This window comes from Lolium rigidum, chromosome 1 (assembly GCF_022539505.1).
Source record: "Lolium rigidum isolate FL_2022 chromosome 1, APGP_CSIRO_Lrig_0.1, whole genome shotgun sequence".
In the NCBI taxonomy this organism is placed as follows: domain Eukaryota; kingdom Viridiplantae; phylum Streptophyta; class Magnoliopsida; order Poales; family Poaceae; genus Lolium; species Lolium rigidum.
The window spans coordinates 176,517,137-176,536,318 of NC_061508.1; the positions used below are offsets into that span (position 1 = coordinate 176,517,137).

At 45.2% G+C, this 19,182-nt stretch overlaps 1 pseudogene; it reads left to right on the forward strand.

Moving 5' to 3' along the window:
• Positions 1 to 378: 378 nt before the first annotated feature.
• Positions 379 to 19,182, forward strand: part of LOC124653480 — a 29,101-nt pseudogene continuing 10,297 nt past the window's right edge.

Consider the following 19,182-nt stretch of genomic DNA (forward strand, 5'->3'; position numbering starts at 1 on the left):
TGGCATGATTCGTTGTGGTATTGTAGAGGATAATGAGGCTATGCTTGCACGTTTCTTTGGTGGTTTGAATAAAGAGATTCAGCATATTTTAGATTATAAGGAGTACAACACTATTACTCGCTTGTTTCATCTTGCTTGCAAAGCTGAACGTGAAGTGCGGGATCGCCAACCACCATGGAGAAGAGCTAATGTTTACGCAGGTCGTACATCGTCATGGTCTCCGCGACAATCGAGCGCCACAATCTCGTGGTACTGCACCGGACACCTACTACCTCCAAGTACACCGCGCCCGCATCACGAGCACCTCCTGCCTCTACACCAACACCATCGGCTGGTCCTCCTCGGAGTTCATCTTCCATGGCCTCCACGGGGAAGACGCGCGACATTCAATGTCGCAAATGCTTGGGATTTGGTCACATAGAGAGAGAATGCAGAACCAAGCGTGTGATGTTGGTGCGTGAAGATGGCGAATATGATTACGCAAGTGACTTTGATGAAGATACATTGGCCCTTATTGCTGCACGTGATGGTGCCAACTCGATTCCGAGAGAGAGATGGAGGTAATGGAAGGCGACACTCGCTGATCGGTACGGGAGCTTAGTTGCACGGCGTGTGTTGAGCGTGCAATTGAGCAAAGCTGAGCATGATCAACGCCACAATCTGTTCCAAACAAGAGGCGTTGTAAAAGAGCGAGCTATAAGGATCATCATTGATGGAGGGAGCTGCAATAATCGGCTAGCGTTGATATGGTGGAGAAGCTTTCTCTTCCTACAAGACGGCGCACACATCCATACTACATTCAATGGTTTGAGAGCTCTCGGAAGCTCAAGGTAACAAGAACTACACGTGTGCATTTTACTATTGGTACATATTCTGATTTTGTGGATTGTGATGTTGTACCTATGCAAGCTTGTTCTTTGTTACTTGGTAGACCTTGGCAATTTGATAGAGAATCTGTTCATAATGGTAAAACTAATCAGTATTCTCTTATGCATGATGGAAAGAAAATTGGTCTCAAACCTATGACTCCTGAACAAATACTAAAAGATGATCTTGCTAGAGCTAGTAGAGTCAAAAACGAGGAGAAACTTAAGAGTGAGAATCAGATTGTTGCTGCAGATTTTGTTCCACATAAGACTAATACTAAATCTGATTCGAACCATGCTACTGAAATTCGTTTGAAAAATCCTTGTTTGCTTGCTAGCAAATCCGATATTGCTGAACTTGATGTGGACACTACTCAATGCTATGCTATCATTTGCAAAGAAGTTCTGTTTTCATTTGAGGATATGCCTCCTTCTTTTCCACTGCGGTTGCTAACCTTTTGCGGGAATTCATTGATGTGTTCCCACAAGATGTTCCCCCTGGACTACCACCTATCCGTGGCATAGAACACCGGATTGACTTGATTCCGGGAGCGTCGCTGCCCAGCCGTGCACCATACCGTACCAATCTCGAAGAGACGAAAGAGATCCAGCGACAAATTCGAGGTTCTCCAAGATAAAGGTTACATTCGTGAGTCTCTTAGCCCATGTGCTTGTTCCTATTATCTTGGTACCTAAGAAGGATGGTTCTTCACGCATGTGTACTGATTGTAGAACTATTAATAATATTACCATTCGATACCGTCATCCAATACCTCGTTTAGATGATATGCTTGATGAATTGAGTGGTTCTGTTATGTTCTCTAAAGTTGATTTGCGTAGTGGTTACCACTAGATTCGTATGAAATTAGGAGATGAATGGAAAACAGCGTTCAAAACTAAGTTCGGCTTATATGAGTGGTTAGTAATGCCCTTTGGTTTAACTAATGCACCTAGTACTTTCATGAGACTGATGAACGAAGTTTTACGTGCTTTTATTGGACGTTTTGTGGTGGTATACTTTGATGATATTCTGATTTATAGCAAATCTTTGGAGGAACATTTGGATCATTTACGTGCTGTTTTCAATGCGTTACGTGATGCACGTTTGTATGGTAATCTTGAGAAGTGCACCTTTTGCACCAATCGAGTTGCGTTTCTTGGCTATGTTATTCTTGCGCAGGGAATTGAAGTTGATCCAGCCAAGATTGAGGCAATTGAGAGTTGGCCGCAGCCAAAGACGGTCACACAAGTGAGGAGTTTTCTTGGCCTCGCTGGCTTCTATAGGCGCTTTGTGAAAGATTTTGGATCCATTGCTTTGCGCCGCTGAATGAGCTTACAAAGAAGGATGTGCCCTTTGTGTGGGGCGATGCACAACAAGACGCCTTCATGATTACGAAAGATAAGTTAACACATGCTCCATTACTCCAACTTCCTGATTTCAATAAGACTTTTGAGCTTGAATGTGATGCTAGTGGAATTGGTTTGGGAGGTGTGTTATTACAAGAGGGCAAACCTGTTGCATATTTTAGTGAAAAATTGAGTGGGCCTAGTCCGAACTATTCTACTTATGATAAAGAATTATATGCGCTGGTTCGGACATTAGAAACTTGGCAACATTATTTATGGCCTAAAGAATTTGTTATACATTCCGATCATGAATCTTTGAAGCATATTCGTAGTCAAGCTAAGTTGAATCGCCGCCATGCAAAGTGGGTTGAGTTTATTGAGTCTTTTCCTTATGTTATCAAACACAAAAAGGGTAAAGATAATGTTATTGTTGATGCTTTGTCGCGCCGTTATACTATGCTATCTCAACTTGACTTCAAGATTTTTGGATTAGAAACAATAAAGGAACAATACTTGAATGATGCTGATTTTAAAGATGTGTTGCTGAATTGTAAAGATGGTAGAACATGGAACAAATTCGTCCTCAATGATGGATTTGTGTTCCGTGCTAACAAGCTATGCATCCCAGATGGTTCCGTTCGTCTTTTGTTGTTGCGGGAGGCGCATGGAGGAGGATTGATGGGACACTTTGGTGTGAAGAAGACGGAAGATGTACTTGCTGCACACTTCTTTTGGCCACGTATGCGTCGAGATGTTGAGAGATTTGTGGCACGCTGCACTACATGTCAAAAAGCTAAGTCTCGACTTAATCCACATGGTTTATATATGCCTCTTCCTGTTCCTAGTGTACCTTGGGAGGATATTTCTATGGATTTCGTTTTGGGTTTGCCTCGTACACAGAAGGGGAGGGATAGTATCTTTGTTGTTGTGGATAGATTTTCTAAGATGGCACACTTTATTCCATGTCACAAAACCGATGATGCTACACATGTTGCTGATTTGTTCTTTCGGGAAATTGTGCGTTTACATGGTGTGCCAAATACTATTGTTTCTGATCGTGATACTAAGTTTCTTAGCCACTTTTGGAGATGTTTATGGGCTAAGTTGGGGACTAAATTGCTGTTTAGTACTACATGTCATCCCCAAACTGATGGACAAACTGAAGTAGTAAATAGAACTTTATCTACTATGTTGCGGGCTGTTTTGAAGAAGAACTTAAAATTGTGGGAAGAATGTTTACCTCATGTTGAATTTGCTTACAATCGTTCGCTGCATTCTTGATGCGGGCTAAGCCCGAGGGTGTGCCCAATCTTCACGGTTTGACCCGGGTGAGTGTGATTGCGGAGGGGGATTCGCGGGGAAGTGGATGAACGCGAAGAACACGATACAAACACACGCACACAACACAATCGGTTTGTTCTCGTTGGCCCGAACCACCAACTCGATAGAAGTTGCAAGGAAAAGACCTTTCGGTAGAAGTCCCGCAAAAAGATCGACGAATCGAAGATCCTATGAATCTAGAAGGGTGAAAAGACCAAACTCAATAGAAGTGCAAGCAAAAGACCAAATAGGTAGAAGTGCAAGCAAAAGATCAAGATTGGTAGAAGTCACCAAAGAGATACAATAGGATTCGATCGGAGCCCGGGTGATACAATAGGAATTAACCTAAGGTGGGGGTTTCCCAAATCCACAAAGGGATAATAGAGGCATAAGCCAATTCATCTAAACATCATCTCTCCCTCATGAAGGTGGGGGTGGAGGTCTATTTATAGGGAACCACTAAGGAGGGGTATTTTGGGGAAACAAAGATACAAGCACAGCCATACATGTGGCAACCTAGGGTTAGGTTTGGTAGTGGTCACGACCACGGCGGCGGAGCTGCCGGCGTGGGGAGGGCGGCAGTGCGCGTGCGGCGGCGGCGCTGACGGCCGGCGCAGCGGCAGTGCCGGCCTGGAGTGTCCAGCTCCTCTTCTTCCTTCTTCTCTTCCATGCTTCCGTGACATCGGCCTTGCGTCCTCGGGTCTCCGTGGCGTCTTCTCTTCCCTCCGTACTTGTCGTCGAGTTCCTATCATCAAGGTATGACGGAGTATGAAGTAGTATATCATTCCAAGTAGGCGATTCGAGGCACGCGTAAAGGAGAAGATTCACCTTAGCGTGCCGTCTTGGCGATGAAGTACATGATGCGGTGAAGACCGAAGGTCGGGCTGCATCATCTCCCCCCACTTGAAAAAGAGTCGTCCTCGACGATAGCTCTGCATGAATGTGTAGAGGAGGTAGATGACACCAACGCTTGAATGTCGCTTCACTTGTCAAGGGCCCTATCAATAGCACAAGAAAAGCCAAACAACACTCAAAGCATAGCCAATGTTCCACGGGTTTAGCAAGAGAGCGTAAGTAGAAGGAGGTCACCTTAGCATAGTGTCGGTGTGCTCTCATGGAGAGATCTTGTGTAGTCGAAGTATGGGGTTGAACCCATTCGTTGACGCTCATCCACAAGTCACTTTTACCTTCACACAACAAAGACCAAGCAAAGTATGTTTGTGTGTGATATTGGAGCACATCATCGATGACATGTCCTTTCATGTTCACAACACCGTTAGCACAACACAAATTAAACAAGAAGAATGCATGTGCAAGGTCAATGTGTAAGAACTCCATATGAACATCTTCCAAATGTGGGAACACAAAAACTCCAAATTGTGAGACGACCATGTTGTCCATCTCATGTAGAAATTCATTTTCATTGTTGCTCTCAAGGCATCGGAAAGAGAAAGTGTTCAACATCCTTGAAGCAACAAGTGGAGAATTTGGCCAAAACGCATAAGAGGAAGTGTCCGAAATATCATCAACATGTGTGCACACAAACCATTGGAAAGAGAAATTGGTCCTCATATTTGGTGCAACACACAACATATCATCCAACAAGTTCACCAAGAAAACATTTGCACAACCGTGCGTGCCAACAAACCAAATGAAAGAGCAATTGGTCAACTTTTTTGAGGCAACACCAACGGTAAGAATCACATCATCATGCTTGCAAAAGAACCAAGAGAAAGAGAAATTGTTCGGCATGTTCAATGCAAAGCATGGGAAAGGTATTAGAGCCGGGTTCGATCTTGAACTCACTTGTATTATGCTCTCTAGAGCTCTCTTTGTCAACTCGTGCTCAATCGAGGTTGACATTGGCATTCTTGTACCTACACACACAATAGGCAAAGCAAAGAACGTGTGTGCATGGTATATGAACACATCATCCATCATGATGGTCCATCTCTTTTGCACATCACCATTAGCGTTAAGCAAAGCATCATAATAGATATGGTGAATATGCGGAGTAAACATGGGAACATGCTCAACATGGATATATGCAAAGTCTCCAAAATTTGAGAGAGCTATGGGGGCAATCTCACTTACAAGCATATTAACATCATTGCAAACCAAGCATTGGAAAGAGCAAGTATTCAACATTTTGGTTGCATTAATGGGAGAGTATTGCAAGCATTTCACACAAAACATGTTCAACATTTTATCATTGTTGTCGACAAACCTAGGGAAAGAGCAATTGTTCATCAAGGTTGTCACAACACAAGCATTAGCATCATCATTTTCATTGCAAGCAATACATGGGAAAGAGCAATTGTTCAACATATTGCAAGCAATAGGAGAGAAAGTGAAACTCTCATAGCATGACATGGTGATATTATCATAAGCAACTAATTCCACATGATCAACCATAGTGGTATCACAAGTATCACAAGGGAATGTGAAAGAAGCATATGACATAGCAATAGGATCATCCAACTCATGCAAGCACTCATCAAGCATCATGTCCACTAGTGGGATCATGGCATCATCAACACCCATATAGGTACCTTTGTAGTCCGACTCATTTGAAGTGGGTGTTGTGGAAGAGGTAGGCTCCATGTGGCCTCCATGTTCATCTTCAATCAAGCATGGTGTGGTATCATCATCTTCATGCACCATGTACATCTTCTTTTCCGTGATCGACGTCTCGTCATCCATGGGACCTAAAGAGACACAAGGAAACACACTAGAGGTAGAGGGTAAGTTGTTAGAATTTGAAATGGCCTCACATGACCTATCAACTACCACTCTCATCTCACTCGGTGTATCACTCATATCCTCAATGTGGAGGCACTCAAGCTCATGTATAGTGGATTCACTCAGCTCACATATAGTGGAGTCCCTCATCTCCATGGCAATGGCGTCGTCGATGTCCGAGCAACCTAGCAAAGAGGAAGACAACACAAGAGGAGTAGAGGTTAATGTGTTAGAAATCAAAGCGTCCTCACTCAACTCATGTGGTGTGTCACTCTTGCTCTCAAGGTGTTTGAAGTAGGATTTGCACTCGGCTTTATCTTGGATGGTCATATTTGCTTCAAGAGCTTCTAGCTCGGCAAAGTAGGCTCTCATCTCGGCCTTTTCTTGTGGGGTCATATTGGGTAGCTCTCACTAGGAAGGGTGTGTATGTATGTGGTGGAAGGAAAACTACCAAAAGGTCAAAACTAGCAAACCAAAATCGAGAAAATGGTTCAAGTTAGAGAATAACCGATATGTACTCACACACACACACACAAAGCACACGCAAAAGGCTAAGAACTCTATATGGTGGTAGGTGAGGAAGTGGATAGCAAACGAAAAGAACCAAAGAAAATGTCTATTGTCAAATGTGGGTAAGATCCAAAGTCAAATGTCAAAAGTGGTGATCTATGTCAAAGAAACACGGAAACACACACAAGGAAGAACAATGGGGTTAGCGCGACCAAGGAAGTGAGCAAGTAACAAGATTGTCCTAACGAAGACTATTAGCTCGGTGTCGCGCCAACACAAGAGAGGCCAGTAGCTTGGTTGCATATGAGAGAAGCAACTAGATTTGCACAAATGCCACTCTTCTCTTTTCTCTCTTAGTGCTCACAAGCTTTGCACTCCTTTGTATCGGTGGACACACACTCTTTTTGTATTTCCTTTTCCTTTTTCTCTTTTTTTTCACTTTTTTTCTTTCTATGCTTAGAAGCTTTATTTTTCTCTATGTCACACTTTTTCTTCTTTTGTGTATCTTTCTCACCGAGCTTGCTTCGGAGCTTTGCTCAACACAACGCGCACACACCCTCTCACGGTCGTGACACTTGTGCAATGCTTCGCAACACTCGGAAAGCCACTCTCAATGGGATAGGTACACAAAGAAAGAAACGGGGCTACAAGGGGTAAGGGGGCAAGTTATACCTAGTGAAAAGGTTAGGCGGTGTCAAGCACACGAACTTGCGATGGCGAAGTGGTGGTGTCGATGACGATGGCGAAGTTGCGCCGGAATCCGGGGTGCCAACGGTGTCGTCGCGGTGTTGATGTAGGCGCGGAAGCGGGATAGACAACCGATGCACTCCAAATCGGAAACCGAGCAAAATATGTCAATGCCCCAAAAGTTGGGTCAAAACGAGCGGTCAAAAGTTGGGCTCCAAAAATCGTCAAAAATTAGACGTAGACTATGTGGAGTCGTTGGAGGATGTTGTTAAAGTTTGGAGTCAAACGGGCGCCGGAAAGTTGTCAAAATTTGGGGCAAAAAGATGGGTCAGAATTGTCTGAAACTTGCACAGCGGCACTGCCGGGCTGTGTTGGCCGGCACTGCCGGGGTGACTCGGCCGGCACTGCCGGGCTGATGCTAGCGGCACTGCCGGTCTGCTGGTCAACGCGATTCAGAGTGAGCAGAATCAAGCGGAGGAAGGTGGAGCTGGGGCGGGCCTGCCCGTGATCTGGCTGAGCGGGAGCCTGTGGTGGAGCGCGCGTGCGGCGAGCTTGGGGCGAGCGGCGGCTGCTGCTGCTGTGGAGGTTGCGCGCGCGGGGGCAGGCGGGGCCAGGGGCGGTGGTGGCCTGAGCTGGGCGAAACAGGCGCGGTGGTGGTGCTCGAGTGGGGCGGGAGTTGGCGTGGGCCGGCGGCGTGGTGGCCCAAGGGCGCGGGGCGAGCGGCAGGTGGAGCCTGGCGGGTCGAGCGGCAAGCTTAGGCGGCTCTGGTCGAGCGAGGCGGGCGGGTGAGCTGCTGCTGCGCGTGGGAGGTGGTGCAGCGGAGGTGAGGAAGATGATGCGAGGCCGGCAGTGCCGGTGGGAATCGGCCGGCAGTGCCGGTGAGCACGAACAGGACGAACTGTTCTTCGTGAGCAGCGGAAAATTGGCCAGAAAATCGTCGATTCACGAAGATATACAAGGAATTTGACCACGAAATTTTGCAGGGATGTAGATCAGCCACTAAGACAACAGATCTGTGGATCAAAACCACAAAAAACTCAACAAATTCAGAGATCCAAATTCGAGCTATTTTTTGGGGAAAATTTTTTTGGGGCAATTTTTTGGGCGAAATTGGTGGAATCGGAGGGTCAAATCCGTGGCAACCTTTGCTCAGATACCATATGATGCGGGCTAAGCCCGAGGGTGTGCCCAATCTTCACGGTTTGACCCGGGTGAGTGTGATTGCGGAGGGGGATTCGCGGGGAAGTGGATGAACGCGAAGAACACGATACAAACACACGCACACAACACAATCGGTTTGTTCTCGTTGGCCCGAACCACCAACTCGATAGAAGTTGCAAGGAAAAGACCTTTCGGTAGAAGTCCCTGCAAAAGATCGACGAATCGAAGATCCTATGAATCTAGAAGGGTGAAAAGACCAAACTCAATAGAAGTGCAAGCAAAAGACCAAATAGGTAGAAGTGCAAGCAAAAGATCAAGATTGGTAGAAGTCACCAAAGAGATACAATAGGATTCGATCGGAGCCCGGGTGATACAATAGGAATTAACCTAAGGTGGGGGTTTCCCAAATCCACAAAGGGATAATAGAGGCATAAGCCAATTCATCTAAACATCATCTCTCCCTCATGAAGGTGGGGGTGGAGGTCTATTTATAGGGAACCACTAAGGAGGGGTATTTTGGGGAAACAAAGATACAAGCACGGCCATACATGTGGCAACCTAGGGTTAGGTTTGGTAGTGGTCACGACCACGGCGGCGAGTGCCGGCGTGGGGAGGGCGGGCAGCTCGGTGCGTGCGAGCGGTGCTGGCGGCAAGGGCGACAGCGGTGCCGGCACTGGAGTGTCCGGCTCCTCTTCTTCCTTCTTCTCTTCCATGCTTCGTGACATCGGCCTTGCGTCCTCGGGTCTCCGTGGCGTCTTCTCTTCCCTCCGTACTTGTCGTCGAGTTCCTATCATCAAGGTATGACGGAGTATGAAGTAGTATATCATTCCAAGTAGGCGATTCGAGGCACGCGTAAAGGAGAAGATTCACCTTAGCGTGCCGTCTTGGCGATGAAGTACATGATGCGGTGAAGACCGAAGGTCGGGCTGCATCAATTCTACCACTAAGATGTGCCCATTTGAGATTGTTTATGGTTTTGTACCACGTGCACCTATTGATTTGTTGCCTTTACCATCTTCTGTGCAAAATAATTTGGATGCTACAAACCGTGCTGAATTGATACTAAAATTGCATGAGACTACTAAAGACAACATAGCACGCATGAATACTAAGTATAAAATTGCTGGGGATAGAGGAAGAAAACATGTTGTGTTTGATGTTGGTGATCTTGTTTGGTTGCATTTGCGCAAAGATCGTTTTCCTGAATTGCGCAAGTCAAAACTAATGCCACGCGCTGCTTGGTCCTTTTAAGGTGTTAGAGAAAATAAATGATAATGCATATAAACTTGAGCTTCCTGCAGAATTGGGTCCGGTTAGTCCTACATTTAACATTGCGGATTTGAAGCCTTACTTTGGTGAAGAAGAGGAGTTTTCGTCGAGGACGACTTCAATTCAAGAAGGGGGCATGATGAGGACATCCCATCTCTTGATACAACCGACTGTACCTACGACGACACAAATACAAGGACCAATCACTCGAGCTCGTGCCAAACAACCTGAACTATCGAGTACTTTCGTTTCTTGGAACTATTCCTCACATACACGAGAATATGATGCTTGCCTAAATCAGATATGTTTGTTACTCTTAGGAATGATGGACCAAGCATGGATGAGGAGGACAAGCATTGGAGCATGATCACACATGGAGGAGATGGCAACAAGCACTTGAGGATTGAGGATGATGCCACAAGTGGAGATTTCAGGACTTTGAAGCCACCATAAGAAGAGATGAAGACATGGACGAAATATAGAGTTCTCCACTTCATAATTTCGTCCATAGCATAATATGGTGCTGCGTCACCTTTAGTTTTGGGCCAGGCCCATGTCATTTTCGCGAGGAATTAAGTCAGCCACTTTTTAGAGTCCGTATTGAAGGGGAAAGGCCTTCTAGGGTTTGGTTCGGCCACCACATGTATGGCTGGCCGAAACCCCACCTTTTCCTCCTTTAAATACCCCCATAGCCGTCACGTTTAGACTCGGATTTTGATTAGATTAAAAGTTAGCCATCGCTGCAACTCTCGTGTACTTCTTTTGAGGCCAACGCCCAGAACAAGACCGACTATTCGGAATCCCACCTTTTCAATAAAGCTTTCATCTATATCCGCAATAATTCTGATTGCATTATTAGTTCTTACTTGTTCTCGATTTCGGGTAGGAATTAAGACCCTCGGCGGTCGGGCGATCGTGCATCCGCAAGATCGGTAACTCCCGAGATTGTCCTAGCGATTGCATTGGCGCACGAGCTTTGCACGTGTAGTCGGATCGTCAAGCACGAACTCCACCAACAAATCGACGCTATCTTACTCTCATCGAAAGATCGGCCACCTTTGCCCTATCACGCATGGTCCGTGCGGCTGCACAGAGGCCATCAGTACCGGCTGCAGCTTCACCGGCCCACCGCGGGAGCTCCTGGTACACCTCCAAGCATCCCACTCCATCCCAGTGTTTACATTCCAGTATGGCATACCCACCTGGTGCATAGTTCGCGTTCCGGTACAACCGCAGGGACACATGTTCATCGACAGTGGGGAAGGAGATGGTACCATGTTCGCCATCACCGTTGGCGCGCTCGGCCCGACCACCATTGTGTCTTGTGTGTGCATCAGGTCGGCCGCGTGCTTGTTTCCGGTGTACAAGGCGCAGCTGCTGGTGATTGGTCCGCCGGAGCCGGCGCCGGCTGGGACCAGTGACCTCTCGACGGACACCTTGATGGCGGTAATCGAGCCGACGAGCTCCCCGACGCCTAGCTCGATCATGTTGCAGCAGCTCACTTCTTTCCTGGTGGTGCCACCCCATTGCGCGAAGCAGAATGGAGGGCAGCGTGTATTGCCTATCCGCGTTTGCATCAACAAGAAGGTTATACAATAATCTTCGTTTAGTCATACTACAGTGTAGTTACTCGAAGAGCGGAGGGAGTAGTTTAGTTCGAAATAGGGTTCGTTCGGATGTATTTTGGACTTGTATAGTAGTACTACTACTCCAGAACTATTAGCTAGCTAGTTGGAGTGCTAGAACGCAGCTCGGAGTATTAGTATTTTGGTAGTACTACTAGTATATATATGTGACTGCAAGTTCAAACTAAAATGGGTATTTATTGCTAATGTTGTTCTCTTGGAGTCATCATTTTTTCTAAACGTGTTAACTATGCTATTGTCTAAGGATTCGTTTAGATTTTTTCGGTTGAATTCATATTTCGTCGCTTCCTAATTTGGCAAAACTGCACTGTCATGGGCATTCTTACAAGGTCGCTGAAGTTTCGAAGTTTCTTAATGTATATTGCGTAGGGTGTACCCCCTTAACATGGATCTGTTGCATTTTTTGGTTGTATTTTTTTGGCAATTTTCAGGACCATAAAATAGCATGCCTTCAGTTGAAATTTGAATAACTTTTCGAAAAGTGTCCGATACTAGCATGGAGTAGTAAATTTTTTTGTACTCCCTCGGTCCCACCAAAAGTGTCTCAACTTTGTTAAAATTTAGATGGATAGATGTATCCATCTATTTTTTTCAAAGTTGAGACAACTTTGGTGCGATGGAGCCACGGAGTCCTAGTTGATGGCGAGAAGATTGATGCCTTGCTAGGTTGGTGTACGTCGCAAAAAGAACAAGGTTGGTGTATTTTTTTTTTGTTCACCATAATACTGACATGGCCATCGATTTGATTAAACAACACAAGCCTGGGACGTTTCACTTATTTATTGTGTAGGAAGCACGATTAATGGACTGTAATGATGGGCTACTCCTATAGTCCGTCTGCTCCTACTCGGGTGTCGGGTCACAGTCACACTCTCCTCTTTTTTTGAACACATTCACACTCTCCTCGAAACTGCAGTAGGCAGTCTCGGTTCACCTCCGTCGTCTGACTCGTCTATCCCCACTCCGCCCACCTTCCATAGCACGCGCCTGCGTCTCCGCCATGGCGCTTTCGCATCCTATCCAGCAGTGCCCAGTTTGAAGAGCCTCTGTTATCCATCTCAAACCCCCACCTACCGCCATTGATCGCCATCTCTCTCCCAAAGTTCCAATCAGTAAATCTCCCAAGAAAATCCCCAACCCCATTGTACCACCTGCCTCTTTGCGATGGCGAAATCGAGCACGATCTGTGGATCTGGGCTGTTTCACAAGGTGTTTACGGAAGGCCCCCTTGAAGAGCTCATCATCCAGTGCGACGCCATCATCGCCGCGTCCCTAGTCGGTTCCTCCAAAAGTATTCTTCAATCGGCCAAATACAGTGCCACTCTGCCTGCTTCTCAACCGTTTGGCCTTCCGTGTGTTCTTTGTTGTGACCCGGTAGATAAACCATGGGTGTTCAAGGAGGATTTACCGGTGCACATCAAGTGCAAAACTAGATCCGCTGGACAGGTTCTCCTACGATGGCCTAATGCCACACGGTAAGGATGAGTAGCAGGCAGGCGCCAATGGAGATTGGATCGCCACAGTTGGCCCCGAATGGAAGTGGAGCCTCCTCAATGTCTACACTCATCGAAATATTGACCTTCCATCTCTGAGGAAGAAGTTTGAAACCACATGCAATCCACTTATATTCGGGTATAAGGGTTATGTTATTCAACTGCAGAAGATAGCTATTTGCCAAGTTCCTATAGCTGCTGGGGGGTATGAAGATTTCTCCCTTGTCGCATTCTTCGACTTTGCAATTGCCTACCTCCATGGCGAAAATCCTCGTACATGGATACTTCTTGAAAACCAGTTTGAACACAACGCCACATACTGCGATGCAATTAGACATAACCGACTTGTGTTCGCCGTTACTGAGCTTGGAAATGTTTATGCATGGGATCCTTATCAATTTGGTAACATTTCATCCCTAATTTTTTTATATACGTAACATATATACAGCATGTCACCTCTTATTTGCTGAAATGTCTTGGCATATTTCGGCTTAAAGGAATTCCATAGGCGCACACCATAAACCTCTTGTGGTATGAACATATATAGTTATAGAATTTAACATCAATAGGAACTTTAGTATGGTCTAATGTGCATGTTGTTCCGTAAGAAAAAGGCCCCCTAGTAATTAAGTTTCTTTATTATTACACCCTGGAAAATTTAAGGTAGAATAAAAATAGAATCAGTAAAGGTGCCATGCAATATTAATGAAGACTTTCATTTGTTTGTATTCCCCTGCTTCTAGGGAATAAGGAGTACCATAGTCAAACCTTCTAAAATTTGGACCAATATTTTGGGGAACATGTTTTAAATCCTTACAAAGTTTTACCAAGATATTCTAAATATATTTCAAACCATCTTATGTTCGACCATGATTTTATAAAATACTAGTATTGGCATCTACAATATCAAATCAATATCACTAGTAGATAAATCATGAAAGATATTTTCATGTGACGTGTTCTTTCCTTTTTCAAGGTCCTATAGTGCTCCCTGCTCCACTCCTTCCGTGGACGGCTGGACTTGATCTTAATGATGATGATTTTGAGTCTCACTACAAGGAAAATGCTTATTGCCGGCGCACCAAAAAGGCCTATTGCCGGCGCACTAGAGCCCGCCGGTGGGAACAGGCCGGTGATAATCGCTTATTGCCGGTGCACCAGTTGGTGCGCCGGTGGTAACTCGCGTTATCCCCGGCGCACCTGTCTTGTTCGCCGACGGTAGGTTATACAAGAAAACAAAAAAAATTCAAATCTAGATCTAGATCTAGATCTAGCTAATCAGTGGTTGTCGTCTCTGCGCCGGTGTAGGAGGTACAGGAGGTGCAGGAGGATGGCGGAAGCTCCCGAGGTCGTCGCGTCGGTGTAGGAGGAGGAGGAGTAGGCCGGAGGTGGAGGAGCCTGGAGTAGGTGGGGGAGCCCGGAGTTGATGGAGGTGGCCGGAGGTGGTGGAGGATGCCGGAGGTGGTGGAGGAGCCTGGAGGTGGTGGAGGAGGCCGGAGGTGTTGGAGGAGACCGTTGGTGGTGGAGGAGGCTGGAGGACGTTGTGGCCGTCGGTGGCCATCGTGGCCGTCGGTGCAGTAAAGGTCGCCGGAGTAGCTCGCCGCAGTAGCTCGATGTAGTAGATGAGGAGGAGGAGGAGGAAAAGAGAAGGAAAATGTGAAAGTGAGGAGCACAGGCAGGTGTGGAGTATATATATACCATAGGTTACTACAGGCGCACCAAGTAGGGTGGTGCGCCGGGGGTAATTTTTTTCTTTTTTTCACCCAAATCTTAAATCTGAAAAAAGTCCTGTTTCTGTTTTGAATTTGAAGAATCCATTTTTTCTCCAAACGGCCATAGGCGGTTGAATTTGAATAGGAAATTTCGAGTAGATCAATTTTGATATAAAAAAGTTTTTCATCGGAGGTCGTATGCAACCAGAAATCCCGTTTTACCGAAAGATGACGCCATTTTGCATAATACATCGAAATTCAAATTTTCAAATTTTCACTAAAACTAGATCACATATTACATGGGCATTTCAAAGGATTTTATTTTTTGAATTTTCTATCATTTTCTATTATTTTTTCGAAAACTGAAAAGGCGATTCCCGGGGTGCAGAGAAAAATCTAGGCAACTTACCCCCGGCGCACCTCTATGGTGGTGCGCTCGGTGGTAAATTGTCTACCACCGGCGCACCACCATAGAGGTGCGCCGGGGGTAAGGTGCCCAGAATTTTTGCTTCCGGCCAGATCTCTTCGAATTTTATCCCCGGCGCACTAATTTTTTTTGTGCGCCGGTAGTATAGGTTCTTCACCGGCACGGCCTAATTTGGCCCGCCGGCGGTATTTGCCACTGGTGCGCGTCAATGATGGTGCACCGGCACTTTTCCGTGCAGCTATAGCCCTTTTCCTAGTAGTGTCTAATAGTCGTACGTGGTGGCTGGCAAGATCTCAAGATTGTTCTAGACTTCTCTTGGTCTATGCACGTGGCGTAATGGATATTGATGGTGCTCTAACTTATGATAGTACCCCTGTTGTCCATTGCGGTCGCGCTGTTCGCAGCTATACTTCGGGGTATACCTGCATTGTATTCTCGAAGGACACTAGTCGGTTACTTCCAGCTTACCCGTGGGAAAGGGTTACTAATCTTGGAGACTATTCTATGTTCATTGGGGTGAACTATCCGATTTTCATGCCAGTGGGTGGTGCAACATTTCCACCAGGATATTTGACAAGAAGAAAATGCATCTACACCACGCCTCAGGCCATTGGCCTTCAGTTTAACATAGCACGTCATGAAATTTTCCGCTTCAGTCTAAATGGCGAAGACCAGCAAAGCATCTCTTTCTCAAGCAGCGTTCCAGCGGCCAACTGGCAGACGGGATTTTGGTTCATCCCAAGCTACACCAACGCGCTGGACTGGAACCAAGACAAGCAGAGTTAGGGATATTTATGTAATAGTAGGATCATACTACTAGCTAGCTCAGTTGGTCTTGACTCCTATTTAACTATTTATAGCTAATGTACTTAGGTGATAAATTGATGCTATTTGCATGAACCCAGGTGCTTCTTGTAATTTGATCAAATACGGTCTATACACATGCATGGCTGTTTGGTTGTTTCAGTGTCCCTAGAGGCATACATATATACTGTTATTTAGCAATCTTTATTACAGTACAAAGGTCTTAACCTCATGGTTCATACAAAGTATAAACGTAGATCAGCCATCTAAACATAGAAGACATTCTAGTGTATGATTCTTACATATACAAATCAACATGCTATCAGAAAATATTAATGTGAATTGTAATGGCTGTACAAACCCGTGCATCATTCTCTAGCCGTTTGCACCCAAAAACCAAATCGTGGTACTTCATAGTTGACTATATGTAGGACAACATACGGATCCAATGCGAAGCCATGGGTATCACCTGCATGAAAGAACCAGATTTCACATGGTTGGAGGTACTCCATATGGCATTTAAAATCATTCCTTGTCCTTCATATGGCCCTTAAAATCGTACAGTTGGATTTGTGGGTTTTATTTTTTTATTAACACAGCTCAATTAATTGCCCAAAAATTGTTTAATAATATTATTAAGGGGTGTGATGTTGAAAGCCATAAGAACAATGTGCCAAACAATCTTTGCTAGCGTACAGTAAATGTATACCCATCAGAAATATTAGTACTAGTAGTACTATCAAAATAATCGACAGACGTGAATGTTTCTTTGGTCAAAATAACTACTGCACCATCTTAAAAGTAAATGGCATGACCATTTATTTGATTTGATAGCGTGCATCTAGATGGCGTACATTACTATATCTACTTCCTTGGGTCGCCCAAATCTGGAGTACTAAAAGCAAATCCTGGTGATTCATTTGACAAGACAACACAGATGCGTCCAAATTTCTCCTCCCATATTATTATAGTAATATATGAAATCGGGAGTGCGTTGCCTCGTTGCCTTCCAAGAGAAGCTGCATTCCTTGCCAAAAAAGAGAGAGAGGCTGTATTTATAACTACCTCACCGGCCGCCACTAGTACAAACCATCACTCTCTCTCCAGTCTCCACCTCCACCTCCACCTCTTCCCTAGTAGCTCCACCTCCATATCGGCGACGGACGACAATCTCGCGGCTTCGACTTCCTCTTAGACGGCAGCGGCGACAGAGGCGTGAGGCACCTTCTCCGCGGCGCATCACTCATCCTCGTCCCGCGGCAACAATGGCTGTATGTGAAATCACCATACCCTTATGTATGGTAGAGATGATGATGCGGATAAAATTTTATTGGCGGTTGCTCATCCTTGTTTGAATATTTGGTGTAGATTCACATCTAGGGAAGGGAGTCAAGCGGGGTGGGTAGCGGGCTAGCTAGTTTCAGTGCGAGTGCTTTAAATCTGCTCTAATCTCAACCACTATTTGCTCTAAGTTTCTGCTTTGCGGGACGATTCGCGGACGCCGCTTGCAACCCTAATCTAGGGTATTGATCCTAGTTTAGTAGACTACTAGGATTTACATGCCAATTTGTTTTTAGACTAGATTCGGATATTTGTCAATACTACTACGTACTTCCTCCGTTCGTATTTAATTGACTCTAGTTGAAAGCATCGATAGTTCATTTTCTTCTATCCCTCGCGTCGACTAATTAAAACCGAACAGAGGGAGTATTAGGAATCCATGTGCATCCGTACTACCAGTAAGGTATTGCGTTGTTGTAGAGGCTCAGTGTAATCAATATCTTTCGATATTAATATACTCACTTTATCAGAAAATAAATTAGGAACCCATGTTCAAACTTGCTAGTTTGATCGACGTTTGATGATGATTTGTGAGGCCATGTATGGGCCTAGTTTGTTTTGCTTGGTGGTTAGTAGGCTGATGATTTTTTTTTGCTTGGTCGATCTGTGGTCGTTCCATGGCCACTGCTGATTAAGCATTACTAGAATCAACAATTTTTTGCTTGTCTGGTGATTGGAAGTGTATGTGCTCTTCTGAAGAGCACCATCGCACGATGATTAGTCTTAATGGAGATGCAGATGTCGATCAAGAGGGATAAACATATCTTGATCATGCATTTCTCACGAGATTACTTGGTGATTGGAAGTAGAATCCACAATTTGTTGTGCAAACTTCTCAACATATGCATATATTCAATGAATTGGCTTTATGTGATCAATAGTACTTCTTATTGCAGATGGATGGAGGGGAAAGAGCGAAAAAACCTATACTTAGTGAAATGACTTCTCATTTTGTGACTTCTGGTATCCCAGATGACAAGGTAAATATATAGAACGACGATTCGTAGGTGATGAAAGCAGAATCCACAATTTTCCGTGCAAACTTCTCAACATATGCATATATTTGACTAATTAGTTTTATGTGATCAATAGTATTACTTATTCCAGGTGGACCTAGGGGAAGGAACGAAAAAGCGGATGCTATGTGAAATGACTTCTAAATATGTGTGTTCTGATATCCCAGATGACAAGGTAAACATATGGACCGACGCTTGTTTTGCCGCTGCCCCCATTAGATGGCTAGATGCTCTGGTCTAATTTCTGTTCATGTGCTTATTATTGCAGAAACATAGAGTTGAAGAAAACTCTATATTGTCTGATGACAAAGGTGAAATGGCATGCCAGTCTTTTAAACCTCCGACGCCACCTTGTTTACTGTTTATGGAGACTGAAGCAGCTGGACCTGGTACTGATGAGCCTATACCTGACATCATCGTGCCACATGAATAAGGTTGTGGATTGGGTTTACCCCCGTCGTAGAAACTGGTGGTGCAACTGGAGCTGCTAGTGTAGAGCCTCTAGTGAACGGTGTCGTGCCACGGGAATTCTCTGAACTGGAGCAAGACGGTTTGCCTATTGTCAAGACCGATGTAACTGGTGCTAATGCTGGAGTTGCTACTGATGATCCTGCACCCGAAGTTGTCATGCCACCCGAAGGAGGTTTTGTATTGGTAGAACCCGTCATGACTATGCCCACAGTACTGACTAGTGGTGGACCTGGAGCTGGTAGGGTAGAGCCTCTAGTGAAAGGTGTCGTGCCACGAGAATCCTCTGAAGTGGATGATACGTCCAATTTGCATCACTATTTTATATCATAATTTGCAGTTATTCATTGATATATTTCATATTGGGACACAA